This window comes from Danio aesculapii, chromosome 3 (genome assembly GCF_903798145.1).
Source record: "Danio aesculapii chromosome 3, fDanAes4.1, whole genome shotgun sequence".
Taxonomy (NCBI): domain Eukaryota; kingdom Metazoa; phylum Chordata; class Actinopteri; order Cypriniformes; family Danionidae; genus Danio; species Danio aesculapii.
The window spans coordinates 17,807,324-17,826,567 of record NC_079437.1 but is presented as its reverse complement, the minus strand read 5'-3'; the positions used below and the strand labels follow the sequence as shown (position 1 = coordinate 17,826,567).

Below are 19,244 nucleotides of genomic sequence, written 5' to 3'. Positions count from 1 at the left end.
GGGAGAGAGAGAGAGAGAGAGAGTTAGAATAAATCCTTACCACAGAATGATTACGGCTCACAAGTCCTGCCTCTGATATGGAGTGCAGAAGGAGCCGGGATTACAACTACAGTAATCTGAGAACCGCAACTGCACTCTGCAGCCACAGACCAACACATCAGCTTCAACAAACTAAACGAGTCGCCTTTCAGCGGACGACGAGAAGAGAAATACATACTCCAGGGAACAAAAGAAGCTAAACAATCTGTTGGCTGGCGATCAACAGCCTGCTAAAACAAGAAAGCTCCACCTGTCGGCCTGTGCCACCTGTGTGCCCTCCCAACTGCCAGTTTTCGGAGTAATCCATTGTGCTTTTTAGCAGAATGAGGACCACGCTGAAAGCGCCCAACGGAAACAATTCAACAAGGTAAACAAAGTTCCCATTTAGACTTAGATGAGACTTTTGGAACTCTCGGAATGTCTCGGAACTCCGTGTTCTATTTGAGACTGAGCTTGTGATTTCTATTGACTGATCTACATTTGATTTTGGATGCAGATGAGACGCTGACACATTTTGGACCTGTCCAATGAGGGTTGAGACACATGTGTCCACTTAACCAGTGAGCGTCCCGGACAAGGAGCTCTATGCGCTCCTGCACCAGGACACTTGTGGACAGTCGCCTCCCGCCTGTCGTTTCTCCTCCGGCATCCGCTCTCCCTCCATCTCTCCTCCCCTCCCCTCCCTCCATCCGTCCCACCCTCCCCTCACGGAAGATGATGTGACCTTCTGCCAAACTGCTAGAGACCATGCCACTGTCACAGTGGGCTGTTCTGTCTACACTGAAATAGAATCAAACAAGAGCCACGAGAGAGAAAGAGAGAGAGAAAGGAGGGGGGGACGGGGGAAAAAAAGAAGAAGAAAAAAATCAGGACGAGTCACGGAGGAGAAAATGTGCTGTCGGGCGTCCGGGCTGGATGTGGTTTGCCAAAGCAGGTAACTGATCACCTTCACTTCAGCAAGGGGTTCTGCTGCGGGTGCATGCATGCACTTTCATTTACTCGTTTTTTTTAATTGCACACCTGTTAATTAGCGCGGAACTGTGTTTTAGTAGCAGCTTTGTGATGAATGCTAAGTGTGCTTGTGTTATAAATCCTCCTGAAGTGCACCCACAGGTTGTATCCAATAGTAAAGTTTCACAAGTGCGAGCGAAAGCAAACAGACCTGTAGGTTATCGCTGTGTATTGTCGCTCTATACCACAGGTATAGCACACAATGATCAATCACTTCTCGCGGCAGATGGAGCGCGCTTCCCCGTTTGAGGTCGCTGTGCTGGAATGTTAAAGCGGCAGGAATTGAATTCCGTTGAGAGGTGAACTGAGAGATCTTGGATAGGAAGCAATGACAGCTTTCAGTAATTACTGTTGGGAGCAGTTATTATGGAGCACACACTGACGCATTTGGGATTCGTCCCGCTGAAGCTGTGATAATGTGCCACTTTCGTATCGAGAAGAGGGTGCTTCATGAGAACAAGGTGGTTAATGGGAAGAGAGGTTATTTGGGATGGCTGGAAAAGGATGGCAAAAACCGATTGCAAGTAATGTTCAGGAAAAAAAGAGGAGGGAAAGTTAATCGCAACAGTGAGTGAATCAAAATTAGAAAGAGCCCAGCTAAAAATATGCTCTGGGGCAAACAAAAAAAAAAAACATTGTACAAGTTCTAATTACAACTCTTCTGTTATAAATCATGTTGAGAAATTAAAAACATTAGATAATTTTATGATGAATTAAAATCAATAAATCAATAATTATGCAAGGAATAGGTGTAAAAAAGTATTTCAGTGACATTCATCTGAAAAAAACTTATCATTTTGTATGATGACCTGATTGCCCTTGCGTCCTTGTTCTCCTTCTAATCAGTGCTATCAGAATAAAATCAGCTTTTTCAGTGTTTTATGAGCTGATGTCAATTTAATATAAGTAATAAGAGTGAACTTTTTGCCTCTGAGTAACTGAGTCTATATTTAATCTTATTGCATGAGTTCTGTATACGCAAGTTGGCTGGATTTAGATGTTTCTGTGGTGGCTTGGCACTGAATGTGTAGTGTGTACTATGAAGGGCACAGCGTGTAGGACAGTTACGTCAAGTGGCTGACTGTTACGTCAAGACTACGAGGTTTTCTTTCTGCATTCAGAACTTGACTGCAGACTTTTTGTGTCGCTCCGCATGAGCGTGTTTAGTGAATTCAAGTATTATTTTAGAAGAGATGTTGTTTTTGGACCAATTAAGAACCACTTACAGGTTGCTCGATTTTTCAAGGTTAACCTGCTGTATGTGTGCGGAAAAAATTAAATAATATATATATATATATATATATATATATATATATATATATATATAATATATATATATATATATATAATATATATATATATATATATATATATATTCATCTTTCTTAAGAGCTGTATTCCAAGCCTTTTTTTTAATAACTCCTTTCTTTAATAACATCGCTTGATAACCCTATATACAGTGTTCAGCATGATTGAGTACACCCTATTTTGAAATTGAAAATTTGTATCCATTTCTCAGTGAATATAGGCTGTATTTTGGTGCATCTAAACAAAACAGATTTATTAAACAGATATATTTAATCAAATAATATTTTAGTCACCATACATAATTGAAAGATAATACAATTAAATTCAAGTAAAATATTGCAATAAATTACAACCTGCAAAACCTTACTAAGTTTTTCACTTTTTTGCTTCTCTTGATTTTTCCTCTTTTTAACTTTGTATTTAATATTTTTCTATAACATATAAATTTGGCTGTAATAGTTTTTGGACCGTTATTGTAAGTTTTTTGTTAGATGAGCTCCAGATTTGGCTTCGGTACTGGCTAATCTAATGTATATGCACAAATATAATATTGTCTAGCTTCCTATTAAAAATATGAGTTTAAAGAGAGATTTGTGAGTGTACTTGTATATGCTGAGCACTGTAGGATATTTTAATTGTGTATATTATTAGAAATAACACATATGTACCCTTTAGGGGTAGATGAGGTACAAAGTCATCACAAAGTGATGAGGTAAAGTCACAATATTAACACTTTCAGCACTGTTTGTGAATGTCAAATATGCTGTAACAATGCTAGAGTGGTTTTCATTGCTCGATGGTTGCTAGTGTATTTTGGATGGTCGTTGGGTTGATGACTCTACATCTGGTTCAGGTTTGGTGTTTGTTCTCAATGTTGTGAAGTCTGACATACAAAATACTAAACAGAAATTTTTATATAATCAATAAAAAATAATATATATATATATGTTCTCAAATCTGGGTAGCTGATAGCAGTGCGATATTCTCCACTCTATTGTCCACATAGAGTGATAGCAGATCAATAAACACTACAGTTTGACAAATATTGCAGCTGTTGGACAACATAATGTACTTTTGAGGCATTTTTAGGCGAGAATGTAGTTGTTTCGATTGCAACGATGCAGCGCTATCCACATGATGGGGATAGAGACTGCATAATAAGACCTTAGAGAAGGAAAAACCCAATGTAATTTTAAACTACAGCTGATCAAATTATTATAAAATTGGTAAGTGACTTTCTAAGTTGATCTCGCTCTCTTTTATTTTGTAATGCTGTATTTATACCATAGTAATTGCAGTGTATGGAGCGTGAGATGGAACATATTGGGAATGTATGTATTTTGTGTTGGCCACTCTTTGTATAACCCTAAGTTACTTTTTGGTTGGCCATCTGTTTCTAATGAGTCTCTTGTTTTCGTTACTGCAGACTAGTTCAGTAAACATAAAGAAAGAAGAAATGCCTGCATGTGTTAAGCGTTTTTCCTTATCGCAAACACAACAGTAATCTGTTAGTGTTTGCATTGCTTTGCCTTTTTCGAGATTAATTATTGTGATCTCCCGATTGCAACAGAGAAATACTGGGAAATCTCTCTAGACTGATGACATTTCATGCCATTCAGCTTTATAACTTTAAAATGTCAGCAAAATCACCTGTTTTGTCTTGACTTTAGATATAACACAAGAGAATCATTCAAACACTAGCTCTGAAGTGACGTTGGTGAATTAGTAACAGTTTGTGCTATTCTGACGTCAGCTGCAGATGTGAATGAATATACACGATTATGTCGTTGAACTGTTGTATAAACGCAATATCACACTCATAGCAGTGCGATGTGGCTGTATATCAGCACTGGTGGAACACAAAGGCATTCGCGTGGGTTTCCTCCGGGTGCTCCGGTTTCCCCCACAGTCCAAAGACATGCGGTACAGGTGAATTGGGAAGGCTAACCTGTGCTAGATAAGTTGGCGGTTCATTCTGCTGTGGTGACCCCGGATTAATAAAGGGACTAAGCCGAAAAGAATGAATGAATGGTTTGCTTTATATTTTGGGGAAGCATGCAAATGTAGTGCAAACCGATGAGGTTTTAAAAAAACAGCTTACTAACTATTTGAAAACAGTTATTATTTAGATGTTTATTAAAATCATTCAAAAAATTAATCAGCTGCCTAATGGAAGACATTTTAGAATGATTCAAAAAGCTTTTTGCTTGCTAAACATGATAAACTTTCAGTCAGTTAACATAAGGAATGTTGTGATGTGTACAAGAGGTTCTTCTTCAATTTCAGATCATGTAGATGATTTATAAATTGGTGCATCAAATCTGATACAGTGACAGAAAGAATCCTGAGATACAAAAATGATCTTTCCAAAAAAAGAGAGATGATGATCAGAGGAAGAGCTTGGGAAAGTTGAGCCAAGACATGGAGAGAGCGAGTGTGTGTCGGTTCTCAGATGCCCATGTCAGAGTGTGTGTGTGTGTGTGTGTGTGTGTGTGTGTGTCCACCCTGGTGTGTAGTGGACATTTCAGTGCGCTGCGGAGCCAGCGGACCCTGGGATCAATGCATCTGTTCTCTGCTTACACAAAACACTAGCAGCACAGAGCTGACTGTCAATACTCACAATGCAACACTGACTCCAATAGATTCTGCACATAAACAAGCCTCTTACTCTGAGAATTAATTGTGCCATCACACTAAACTGTTTCCTGAAACTTAAGCATGGCTGAACTAAGAATACAATGCACTGACTTAAAATAGCTTTTTTAAATGCAAATAAAGTGAACTGATGTATGCAGAATGATGATGTATGCAGAATTGCAGTTCATGTTTAAAGAATTACAATGAATTCAAAGAAATTATCTGACATGTGTAACGTTTAACTAAAAAAATTAACTTTTTTGTCTTAGATAAAATTGAATAAAACATGAAGTTTGACAACTGATTGACAAATAATGCAGACAGACATAAAGAACTTACTTGCTTGCTTGCTTGCTTACTTATTTATTTGTTATTTATGACTATATATGACTTATACTAGGGTATATTTAGCCAATAAAAAAACTGAACTGAAAATGAAACTAATTGAAATACAAATATTAAATGTAATATAATTTATATTAAATTGAAATACTACTTGCATTAAAAAATAATAATAATATATAATAATAATAATAATAATAACAACAACAACAACACACAACAACAACACAACAACAACATAATAATAATAATGATTCATAAATAATTATACAAACTAAATATTATTATTCTTTATAATAATAATGATAATATTTAATAACAATAATAATAATATAATAATTAATAAGTAATAACAAAAACAAAATATTATTATTATTATTAATAATAATAATAATAATATAGCGATTGATAAAAAATAATATTAAAATAATAATAATAACAATAATGATTCATAAATAATAATAATACAAATAATAATAATTAATAATAATAATAATTTATTATAATAATAACAACAATTTATAATAACAATAATAATAATAATAATAAATAACAATTAATAAATAATATTAACAACACAACAATTTATAATAATAGCAATAATGATTAATGAAAAATGTTAATCATAATATTAATAACGGTCAATAAATAATAATAATAATATAATAATAATAATAATAATAATAATAATAATAACAACAACAACAACAACAACAACAACAACAACAACAACAACAACTTATAATAATAACAATATTGGTTAATGAAAAATTTTAATATAATAATAATAACGGTCAATAAATAATAATAATAATAATAATAATAATAATATAATAATAATAAAAACAACAATTTATAATAATAACAATAATGGTTAATTAATAATAATAACAATAATAAAAACTATTTATAATAATAAAATAATGATGATGAACAATAAATAATAATAATAATAATAATATATATATATATATATATATATATATATATATTATATATATAATATATATATATATATATATATATATATATATATATATATATATATATATTAATTAAATTCTTTTTTATACTAAAATTACCTAAACTGAAATGACATTTTAAATGCATGTCAAGGACATAATATATAATATAAAAGTATTATTACATATAATGTTCTCTAAAATACAAAATGATACATACATAAACATACGGTTGTCCAAAGCAAACAGGTCAGATGAGCAGTCTAACAGACATTTCTAAACAGATGCAGTCTTAATCCTACTGCAGCCGGGCAAACATCCACTCTACCCATACTCCTAAAGGTATCACACTAGATGTGCACCAAATATATTTATGTAATAAAAACACACCCAAAGAGTGTAATGCTACACACCGCCGGTGAACAAAGCAGCGGCGGGACTGAAACATTTCAGCAGTGGATGTGAGGAATTACATTACATTCATTATGTTGTCTGAAATGCCACCGAACGCCATTCACCCTTTGCAACGTGACACATGGAGTAAATGAATTACACAGGGGCAGTAAAGCTGGTCTTACTGCCAGTGTAATGAATAGATGTGGTTTTATGAAGATGAGATTGTACGCAGTAATGACAAGCAGTAAATTCAATGACCATTTAAGTTAAGACTATGTCAGCTAACCTAAAATCGTGTCTTCTTTAACTCACTAGTGTCTTTCTTTCAAGGAGATTTTTAGCAGCAATGTTGGTTGATCCATGCCTTATGGCCCGTTTCCACTGAGTGGTACAGTACGGTACAGTACAGTTGGTACGGATCACCTACTTGTGTATAAATGTTCATTACTAACCTTTCTATGAACAGGATTACATTATAACTGCTGATCATGCAAAATACTGTAACGTCTGCAATTACATTAAACAAATAAATAAATAAATAAATATATAAATAAATAAATAAATAAACAAACAAATAAATAACAAACAACAAACAAACAAACAAACAAACAAACAAACAAATAAATAAATAAATAAATAAATAAATAAATGAATAAATAAATAAATGCAACATATATGAACACATACAGCATCTTACAGTCTCTGATATATACCAATTACAGAAAAACTACTCACAGCATACATTTAGTCCTTATTTTTTGTTCAAAAAACAACATGCAACATACTGTATAGCCTACAGTCAGTGCAAACCTCTCACCTGTGTCTTTAATCTTCTCCAGCACATGTAACCTCTTGTTAAAAAGTCATTCCATCATTCGAGTTCATAATAGTTCAAAAGACCATGATAACAGTTAAGATGGCAGTTTGTTCACCTTTTAGGTTGCTGAAAGTATCATTCGCTCTTTTGTTTTTTTCCGGCTTCTCCTTGTTTTTTGTGCTTAATTCTTGTAATAATGGGTTTTAACCACAGCGGTTCAAACTGTAGTACTGCCGAGTGACTAAAAAGTGATCAGCATGATGGTAAAAAAACTGTACATTCTAGTCAACCATTTTCTGCAATCTTATACCAAAAACGCATGTAAGGGCAGTATTAATAGCTCAAAATGTGGGAGAGCGTTGTTATTATGTGATTATATTGTATTGCAATATGGATTTCACAAATATTTGATAATGAAATGATTTAATGACAATAATTCTCTATGGTTTACAACTGAATTAGCTATAATAACCAGCTTGTACCCAGCTTAAACTAAAAATAAAGTTACCAGAGGTAGAAGGAGAGACAGGGGAGGAAGAGACAAAGAGAGTTAGTAGGCCTCAAAGAGACAGAGAAGATAGACTGACAGATCAGAAGAGGAGCAGAGCAGGAAAAGAAACAGCCCAGGAAAAGAGACAAGCAAAGTTTACCAGCTATTTTGTCTCTTTCTTGACCATGTGACCAAAGCTCAAATACTTGAGACATACAAACTGATCAATCAACATGTGACCACAACGTAAAACCCGTAAAGTCCACACACCAGGCCCTGATCTAATCAGTATCTGCCTTTGGAATTTGTGTGAGCCTTCTGTGGTGAAAAAAGACAAATGATAATTTAGACTCTTACACTCTCTCGTTTGTCTGTTTCTGAAAGGATCGGATGTCAGAAGCACTTCAATAATCAGGCACACGTTATTATCATCAGCTTAAGAATAAGTTTGAATAAGAATATACATAAGAATAAGAAATAAGTTTGTTATTTCAAATTTAGACGCGCGGAGCGCATGCGAGAAAGCGAAACCACTCACACTTTAGACTGCCTTGTAAACAACTACGGGGTACAGGGTAGATTCTGCTCTTCTTCTTGCTTTGTGGCTGTTCATCAAGATGACGACAAGGTTTGTTTAAGCTCGGGTCCACCATGGCTCGTTATATATGCATATATTATTTACGGTGTAATGTCTTGGCCATGTATATAAAAATTGCGCGTCATTTGTTTTCATTCTCCTTGCTTGTGCACGAGCTAGTGACGTACCTCTGTAAACCAGCATCGTTCAGCTGCACTGTCTTGATTCATCTTTTGGTACCCTTTTGTTGTGTTAGGTAACCTTTCGAAAGGGTACCCAAAAAGTGGTACGTACGGTTAGGTTTTGGTACCTTTGACAGTGGAAAGCCATAAAAGCGTACCGTACTATTCAGTGGAAACGGACCATTATTTTCCACATATTTGTATAAATATAGAATCAAACAATTGCTTTTTTATTGCTTTTCAATTGAGTTGTTTTAAAAGTTTTCTACGGTCAGTGAGAGAGTTCAGAAAACACATGCATATGGAAAAAAACAAAAAGAATTTGAGAAAACCTCTTCAGTTTGTCAGACATGTGCGTGTTAATTCTTGTAACGAATGCAGAAATATGCTACAAATAGTGCAGACCACAAAGAATATGTGTTGGGGGGACTCCAAAAAGTGACAACCCGGCTGCTTCCTGTTTAGAGTCAGCAATGTTGTCAAATATTTTTGCTTATTTTAACATCCTGGTCATGTGGTTCCTTGTTATGTGTATATTCTTAGCCTTATAATCTGACCTATTGCACACTTAACAGTAACTTGGGAGAGACAGAACCTGCGGGCAGTTTTTGCTATTTGGTCTGCATAGAATTTGTAAAAAACCTGCAGATTATGCATGCGAACGGATTTTGGAGAGAAATTGTAACCTAAAAACTTAATATATGAAAATAAAATTATAACCTTTTAATTTTACTTTAATGTTATTTAATATGCAAATCCAATTAGAATCCACTTATGTGATAAAGCAAGTCCTCATATATCCTCTAACTAAAAGGCGAAAAATATTAATTTATAAACTGTGTTGTAAGAGAATCATTTTCATATTAGTCAATAATATTACTGAAATTAATTTAGAGTAATATAAATTTACACACATTTACACAAGTAAATAAACAGACTTAGCGATGGGCTTGAAGTCTGCGGAAAATCTGTGGATTTCTGCGTGCAGAGATTCATGTGGGCCTTACAATAACCCTTTACCTGGCATTGTAACTGCCTGTTTGACCTTTGTTGTCCTTTATACTGTCAGTTATCATTTAAAAAAACTCACATTCAGTTTTGAGTGGTGGTGAGGGACAATTTAACCAAAGAAATTAGTCAAAAATGTGGAAGTGAAAGTTAGTGTTAAATAAACTGTAATAAATGATGTGGTCTTTGTAACATTTCAGCTGTGGTCTGCACTATTTGCAGTGTGTTTCATGTGTTTTGTGTCTGTTGTCAAATTGAAGGTGCTTGTTAATGTTTTTCTATTTACACATTTTTCTTAAACTCGCAATGAGTTTGAGCTCTCTCGGCCACCATAGTTTTAGGTCAAATATGGACAAATCCAACTGTTAAGATGAGCTGTATGGAAGAGACCAAAAACACTTGTAAACCAGTGTTTTCATTCTATTGTAAATCTGTGTAGAAAAGAGATAGTTCACATAAAAATGAAAATGACCTCATCATTTTTTCTCTCCCTCATGTAGTTTTATACAAGTTTCATTCTTCTGTTGAACACAAAAGAAGATATTTGAAGAATGCTGGTTTCTGTCACCCATTGACCTCATTACTAGGAGCAAAAAATACTATGGAAGTCAATGGGGATCAGTAACAAAATATCTTCTTTTGTGTTGAACAAAACAGATTGGAACAAGTGAAGGGTGAGTAAATGATGACAGATGTTTCATTTTTGGGTGAACAGTCCCTTTATGCCCTGACATACAAATCCTAAAGCAAAGTGATGTGGTATTATTTTGAACAAAATCAGGTTAAGTCAGGGCTGTTCCTTTAAGACGGTTGTGCTGTCCAGTGCTTTAGATGAGTGACTGGTGCCTGATAAGATCTGTCTCTCAGCACTGCATTACACATACAGGACAATGCCTCGTCAGCAAGAAATTACATTACAGAGTTGATCAGATTAATGAAACGTTTAAATGACTTTAAATGGATGGATGGATGGATGGATGGATAGATGTATAAACAGATAGATGGATGGAGTGATGGATGGATGGATGGATGGATGGATGGATGGATGGATGGATGGATGGACGGGAAGGTGGAGGGATGGACGGATGGATAGATGGAAAGACAGATAAATAGATTTATGGATGGATGGATGGATGTAAAGACAGCTGGACAAATTGATGGATGGATGGATGGATGGACAGATGGATGGATAGACTGATGGACAGATAGATAGATGGATAGATAAATAGATGGATTGGATGGATGGATGAATGAATGGATGGACAGATGAACGGATGGATGGAGGGAGGGAGGGGAGGGAGGGAGGGAGGGAGGGAGGGAGGGAGGGAGGGATGCATGGATGGATGGATGGATTGGATGGATGGATGGATAGACAGACAGACGGATGGATAGATTGAATAGATAGATGGATAGAGGAAAAGTGAATGGATAGATGGATGGAAAGAAAGATGGGTCGACAAACAGATAGATGGATGGATGGAGGATGGATGGAGGGATGGATAGAGAGATGGATGGATAGATGGATTGATAGACAGATGGATAGACAGAAAAAAACAGATGGACAGATTGACGGACGGATGAACCTACAGATGGACGGAGGGATGAACGAATAGATGAACGGATGGATGGACAGACGAACAGACAGGATTAATGGGTTGATGAATGGACAGACAGACGGACAGATAGACAAATAGATAGATAGATAGATAGATAGATAGATAGATAGATAGATAGATAGATAGATAGATAGATAGATAGATAGATAGATAGATAGATAGATAGATAGATAGATAGATAGATAGATAGATAGATAGATAGATAGATAGATAGATAGATAGATAGATAGATAGATAGATAGATAGATAGATAGATAACTGGATGGATGGAAAAACAGATAGATGGATGGATAGCCAGATAGATAGATGGACAGATAGAGAGACAGACAGATAGATGGATAGATAAAACAGTGGATGAATAGATTACCCAGCCACAAGTGGTTGAAAATGTTGTAAGCCAGTAGCCATTGATCTCCATATTCTTTTTTCCTAATATGACATCAGTGGTTATTATTTTTAGGTGGACTACCCCTTTAAATAAAAAATGAGAGAGGTTAGTGATGCAAACGAGTTAGAACTCAACAAGATTACATGACAGTGTGACACACCCCTGTGGGACAGATGAAAACGCAGAGCTTGCAGGACTGATCCAAGGTCCTGTAGGGGAAATTGGACATTTGTTAAGCAACAAGCTCCCATTGGCACAGAATCTGTCAATCAGTGTAAGTCCTTTGAGAAACGGGCGGGAAATGAATGTTCTCCTTCAACTGCAGGTGAATCTGATTATTCACTCTCTCTCTCTCTCTCTCATATGCAAAAGTGTGTGAAGCGGGGAACCTCTTTTGGCACTTAGGTGTTACTTTCAACAAGACACGTGCATGTATTTGTATTCAGAATGCAATCCAAGTGCACCTTGTCCACTATAATGTCCTCTGGCGAAGAAGAAAGAGAAAGCTACAGGATGCAAGAAAAACCACAGCAAAAAACCTGTGCAACAACTCTTACCATCTGTAGTACTGTGTGCACTATTTTTCATTATTAACAATACATGCTTTTATTGGTTGTTTCACATGACATCATTGTTGAAGCACAAAATTAGGATGGAGAGCAGGAAGTGATTCTTCTACATAGGAATCACTATCAGAACATCAAAATGTTTACGGTTTATGTTGTTTATAATTGGTTAAATCTGCCAAAATAAGAAATGGCGAACAGCTTTTATAGACTTCCAAAAGTTTTAGCTCATAAAGGGGGGAAAGTTCAAGAAACTGGCTGAAAAACGGAAGAAAAGGTGGCATGTAATAAACATTTTTTCAATACATCCACATGTACAAAATGTTTTGAATGCGATAATTCATTTGACAGCACTAATTAAGATTATATACAGGTCTAGCAATGTGTATAAATATTTTAATGTATTATATAAAAATCAGATTCAAACACCAACACACTTATACAAAATCCAGGAGAATATAAAGAATGCACCCTGCCATGTAATCGCTGCAATAAAATCTCCGTCTTGTTTGTAATAATCCAATCCTTTACTGGCATTTCGGTGGAATAAACAACCATAACGTGAACATCGAGATGCGCAGCAGCATTTGTTGATGGGAAGTTCATCGACAGAACAAAAAAGAAATCCAACCCTTGCACTGTTAGCCCTTACAAAAATAAACAAATAAATAATAATGTAGACTACGCGTCCACACTTTTGTATGCTTTCATCTGTTATTTTGTGATGTCTGGAAGATATCCGCATGAGGGAAAAACTTTAGTAATTTAATATTGAATACATTTACTAAGCATGCAGTAAAATGTATAATGTGTACAACTCTTGTAATGAATGCTACAGAATACTGTAGTATAGTAAACTGATAAACTGTAATAAATACTATATCATTAGTGTAAACTGTGGTGCATTGTGATTATAGAGTAGAAAACTGAAGCCTATTGAATATTTATGATTAAATGCACTACACACTGATGACTCATAGACATGATCATGTGGCTTGATGTTACTTTCAATATAATATATCTGACTATATTTATTAAATTAAATATTAAACAGATTGAGTAAGTACACTGTAAAGGTAACCTGTCTTTTTTTGCGTTTTATATTTGTTTTAACACCAAAAAAATGTTTAATGTACTTGTGGTTGTCAGAATATGTTTAGATTTGTTAGATTATAATAATTAATTATAATTATAATAATAATAATAATAATCAGCTGCCCCACTTTTTAGGGTATATTCAGACTTTTAATGACATTTTGGAAGCATTAAAGTGAAAGTTCACTAAGAAATGACAGTTCTGAAAGGTTACTCACACTAATGTTGATCTGAAGTGGGATTATTATTTCTTACTTCTGAGGAACATTAATGTGGACGTTTTGGAAAATTCGTCTTTATAATGAAAGTGAGATGAACTTCTATTCTGAAATAATTGATATAGTACTTATAACTCTTTTTATCTGTTTCAATTATTTGTTTGTTTTTTAGCTTTATCTTTTTAGTTACACTTATTTCAACAGGGGGCAACACGGTGGCTCAGCGCTTAGCACTGTCACCTCACAGCAAGAAGGTTGCTGGTTTGAGTCCCAGTTTCCCTCATAGTCCTAAGGCATGTGCTAGAGGTGAATTGAATAAACTAAATTGCCTGTAGTGTATGTGTGGGTGTTTCCCAGTGCTGGGTTGTGGCTGGAAAGGGATATGCTGCATAAAAAAAACATATGCTGTATAAGTTGGCGGTTCATTCCGCTGTGGTGACCCTTGATGAATAAAGGGACTTGATGAATAAAGGGAAGCCGAAGGAAATGAATCATTTCAGCAGGCCTACTTGCACTATATGAAATATTACAGGCAGCTGCCAAAGCTAAAATGTCCAATTCTTATTGTCATTCAGTTGATGTTTTTCATGTGTTATTTATTTTACTTTTTATTGCTATTAAACCTCGTTTTTACTAACCAAGACAAAACCATGTGGTGCACATTGATACCCTTGTAACTTCAATACATATATAAGCACATTTAGAAAAACGTTTTGTTTCTGATTTACAGAAGTCATATAGATTTGTAATGACATGAAGATGAGTAAATCCTGACAGAATTTTCATTTAAATTAGTATATTATTAGTAGCCTTAATGTACATACATGCTGTACCTAATGGGTGCCTATTCATTCATTCATTCATTTTCCTTCTGTTTAGTCTCTTACTTATCAGGGGTTGCCGCAGTGGAATAAACCGCCAACTTTTCCTGCAGATGTTTTACACATGCAGCGGATGCCCTTCCAGCCGCAACCCAGTACTGGGAAACATTCCATACACACACACACACACACACACACATACACTACCAATTTAGATTATTTAATTCACCTATAGTGCATGTCTTTTGACTGTGGGGGAAACCAGAGCACCCACACGAACATGGGAAGAACATGCAAACTCCACACAGAAATGCCAACTGGCCCAGCCAGGACTCGAACCAGCGACTTTCTCGCTGTGAGGGGACAGTGATAAACCACTGTGCCACCTCTAATGTGTGCCTATTTGTACCTAAAATATACTGTATATAGTAGTATACACAGTAGTACCTAAAAGTGACTATTAAATCATATAAGTACATAAAGCATGCATATTAAATATGCATATTGGGTGCATAGTACCCAAATGTTTGTTAATAACCTAAATATGCATAATAGTATGAAAGGCACCATAATAAATCTGCATATTAGTGATTTTTTTCATTGTACAACAACTTTTCACTCAAAAAAAAAAAAAAAATTCCTCATTCCTCATCATTTCTTCACATTCAAGTGATTTTAAACGTTTATCAATTTCTTTCTTCTACTGAATACAAAAAAAAGATATTCTGAAGAAGGCCGGAAACCAGTAACCATTGACTTCTACTGTAGGAACGAAAATAAATACCATGGAAATCAATAATTGCTTTTTAATCCCCCAATTTTTTTCTATATATCTTCCTTTGTGCTCCATAGAATAAACAAAACCCCAAAAAGCTTCTTAAAAAGTGGAAAATCAGTAAATGATAACAGAATAGAATATTTGGGTGAACTATCCCTTTAACAGATTTGTTATAAAGCATAAATGAATATATGTGTAGAAAATATAGGAGCATTAGGTATTATATTATGGAAAAATCTGAAAATGTTCACACTGCAGATGCTGTAAGAAGCCATGTCTCTTCCATGTGCAAAAGGTCAAAGAAAGTTACTACGTTTTCAGTCCACGAGGCAGATTACAAAGCAAAGTGTTATGTTTATACAGGGATTATTGTGTGAGAGTGGCAGTGCGAGCTGGAGAAAGAGAAGTGAGGAGAGCAGATATGCCACTGTTAAAGCAGTCAGATGACATCTGGATGCCACAACCTCAGCTTTAAGGCCATCTTATCATGATCCGGCACTCCAAATAGCCACCCACCCACACACACATACCACACACAAACTCACATTACATCTATGCATACAACCAAAGCCAGAACATGCTTTTTCTGTGCACCATAACCCAACATGCACTGCAGTTGACCGTTAACAGAGGTGCCATCCAAGATATATGGAGTTCACAGCTACATGTGTCAAGTAAAATGGATCGTTGCCCCTGCAACACATTTTCAATTCCAGCGTAATCTGCTGCCTTTCAGATGTTATTACAGTTAAACAGCCTGGAAAAAAATCCTCACTCTCACGCAAAAACAGAGCAGCGAAAGAAAAAAAAAAAAGCAAAGAGAGAAAGAAAATCGGCTTGTAGTGGTAAGAAGGCTGACAGTGAGTGAGAAATGTGTTTGGGGGAAAGGATCTTGATGGATGGACTCTTTGCATCCTTCTAGGACTCTGGGTTAATAGAGATCTTCACAGAATGTCCTAGGCGCTGGTCCAGGACCAGATTCTCGACTTTTCTGATGCTGGAGATTAATGCTGATGAGAGAACATGGGAGGGATGCTCTTATCTTTTCATACTTGTATTGATAACATTTACATTATACAAGAATAGACAAGCGTGGTTTTGAATCTGAAACCATGCTGTATAATGCTTGACTGACTTCTTCTGTTCGAAGTTTGATGATTTTCTTGGAGTCTTCTATAAGTTTAGATTTTTTACACAAAATTTGATTTAATATTCATTCATTATTTTATTTTCAGCTTAGTCCCTTTATTAATCAGGGGTCGCCACAGCGGAATGAACGGCTAACTTATCCAGCATATGTTTTTACACAGCGTTTGATTTAATATGTAAAATATTCTTTAAGTAATGCAAATTATTTCAATAATAGTAGTTATTATTACTTTCAAAATGATATCTTGCCTTTAAATTAATTTAATCTGTCCTGCAAATGTGATTTTAAAAACACAAGAAGCATATTATTAAAGTTTTAATGTTCAATTTTTATTGTAAAAATATAGTTGATAGGCAGCACTGTAGCTCAGTGGTTAGCCCTGTCGTCCCACAGCAAGAAGGTAGCTGGTTTGAGCCTCAGCTGGGTAAGCTGCAGTTGTTTGCATGTTCTCCCCCATGTTGGCGTGGGTTTCCTCCGGGTGATCCGGTTTCCCCCACAGTCCAAAGACATGCGCTATAGGTGAATTAAATAAACTCGATTGGCCATAGTGTGTGTGTGTGTGTGTGTGTGTGTTGTGTGTGTGTGTGTGTGTGTGTGTGTGTGTGTGAATTAACGTGTATGGGTGTTTCCCAGTTCTAAGTTGCAGCTGGAAGGGCATCTGCTGTGTAAAACATATGCTGGAATGGCGTAAAACATATGCTAGTTGGCGGTTCATTTCGCTGTATAACCTCTGATGAATAAAGGGACTAAGCTGAAGGAAATGAATGAATAAATGAATTACTTTCAAGATGATAACTTCATGCTTTTTGGTTAATAAATCTGGGATGTAAAAATAATGATGCACTGTGACGCAAAAAATGTGATTTTAAACACCCTGGAAGCATATTAGTGATAAAGTTAAGTGTTAAGTAAAATTTTTAAAATGTTAAAATGTGGGTGAAATCATCACTAAAAACCAAATACAGTTAACTTCATTCATTCATTCATTCATTTTCTTTTTGGCTTAGTCCCTTTATTAATCAGGGGTCGCCACAGCGGAATGAACCGCCAACTTATCCAGCACATGTTTTACGCAGCGGATGCCCTTCCAGCCACAACCCATCTCTGGGAAACATCCATACATTCACTCACACTCATACACTACAGGCAGTTTAGCCTCCCCAATTCACCTATACCGCATGTCTTGCAAGAGTCTCGCAATAACGCCGATAACAGCCTACCACTAATTTAAATACAAGAATTTTGTCCATATGTGTGTATATGTATATAGTTTTATATATATGTGGGTTGGAACGGTGGCTCAGTGGTCAGCACTGTCGCCTCACAGCAAGAAGGTTGCTGGTTTGAGTCTCGGCTGGGCCAGGTGGCAGTTCTGTTTGAAGTTTGCATGTTCTTCCAGTGTTCGCGTGGCATTTTCAGTAGGTGAATTAGTTAAACTCAATTGTCTGTAGCGTATGTGTGTGAATGCAAGAGTGTATGGGTGTTTCCTAGTATTGGGTTGTGGCTGGAAGGGCATGCTCTGCGTAAAACATATGCCAGAATAGTTGGCGGTTCATTCCACTGTGGCAACCGCTGATAAATAAGGGACTAAGCCAAAGGAAAATGAATGAATAATATATTATAGTTTATTGGAAATAGTTTTCATGCCCTTTTAAAAGTTTTTAATGAGCTTTTGAAATGTTGCAGTTAACCAAATGGTCCTGCGGTGTATCCAATGAATATTTGGAAGTACACATATTCCATGTGGTCTCTCAATTAGAAGTATCATAAAAAATGCATGCGCAATAATTAGAAAATGTTGTTCAGACATGGAGTATAGCATGTCACACCCCAGGACACTTCAGCGATTGTCATGTCAGTGAGTACCCATGTAAGCATGAACTAGTGATTTATTATTTATTAGCGGATGTCAAGAGTGTAATTAAGAGGGAAAATGGATAGCCACCGCGTTTCTTAGACACATACGTCAAACTAAACACTCAAAGTGACTCTTAAGTCCGTGAATATAAGTTGGTAGTGTTGCAGTTAGAAATCTTCCATCTGTCCTGCACGATCCATCAAAACGAGGAGCTTGAGTGCTCATAAATATGATTTATGACTTGTGTACAGTACAATAAACAGGACAAAACATGCTGTATACTTGCAATGAAACTAGAAATGTCCAAGAGATTGAACGTTGACTCATTTGGCATGCACCGATACAATCTACCAACCACTCAATGCACCTTAGAACCGCATAGCAACACCCTGGCAACCATCCACAAATGCTTAGTATTGCTTTGGCTCGCACAAGCAAACGCCACTCATATTTTGTATGGATAATGTAAAAATCTAGTTGCAATTACATTTCGGTATCTGCCGATACAGATCAAGGTCAACCCTCTATTTTAATCTGGATCTTCTGAACAAAAAAAACGTCATCTCAAAAAAGAAAAAAAGATTAATTTCCTTTTGATGCAGCACAATCTGGCTGTAGGAAAAGTTCTAGAAGGCTGTTGGATGTTGGCTCAGTCACCTTGTGAAGCATTTGATTACCTGCAGCAGCTCTCAGAATCAGTCAGTGTCATGTTAAGCCAGCACGACTGCTGCATGACTGTGCTTTAATGAGTCTTAATGGCTCTTTAATGGCTCGTTAAGCCACAGTCATGCAGCAGCCTTAATGAGCACCCTATGAGCACGTGCACATGCTAAAATACACTGTCAAACACAATACCACAGAGAGCAGAGAGTCAGCACAACTCTCTAGGCCTGTCGTGTGTCGTGACACATAATGTGCTTTATAGCTGGATCATTTAACCCTGAGTTAACATAACTGTGGGTTACCTTGAGCAGTCTCTGCTCAC

At 35.9% G+C, this 19,244-nt stretch overlaps 1 protein-coding gene across 1 annotated transcript in view; it reads left to right on the top strand.

Moving 5' to 3' along the window:
• The first annotated feature begins 390 nt into the window (after positions 1 to 390).
• The window catches only part of grin2ca (glutamate receptor, ionotropic, N-methyl D-aspartate 2Ca), a 132,108-nt gene continuing 113,254 nt past the window's right edge, over positions 391 to 19,244 (top strand). The window contains exon 1 of the mRNA XM_056453293.1: positions 391 to 973. The gene's annotated coding sequence lies outside the window, so the exon portion shown is untranslated. The remainder of the gene's footprint in view (positions 974 to 19,244) is intronic.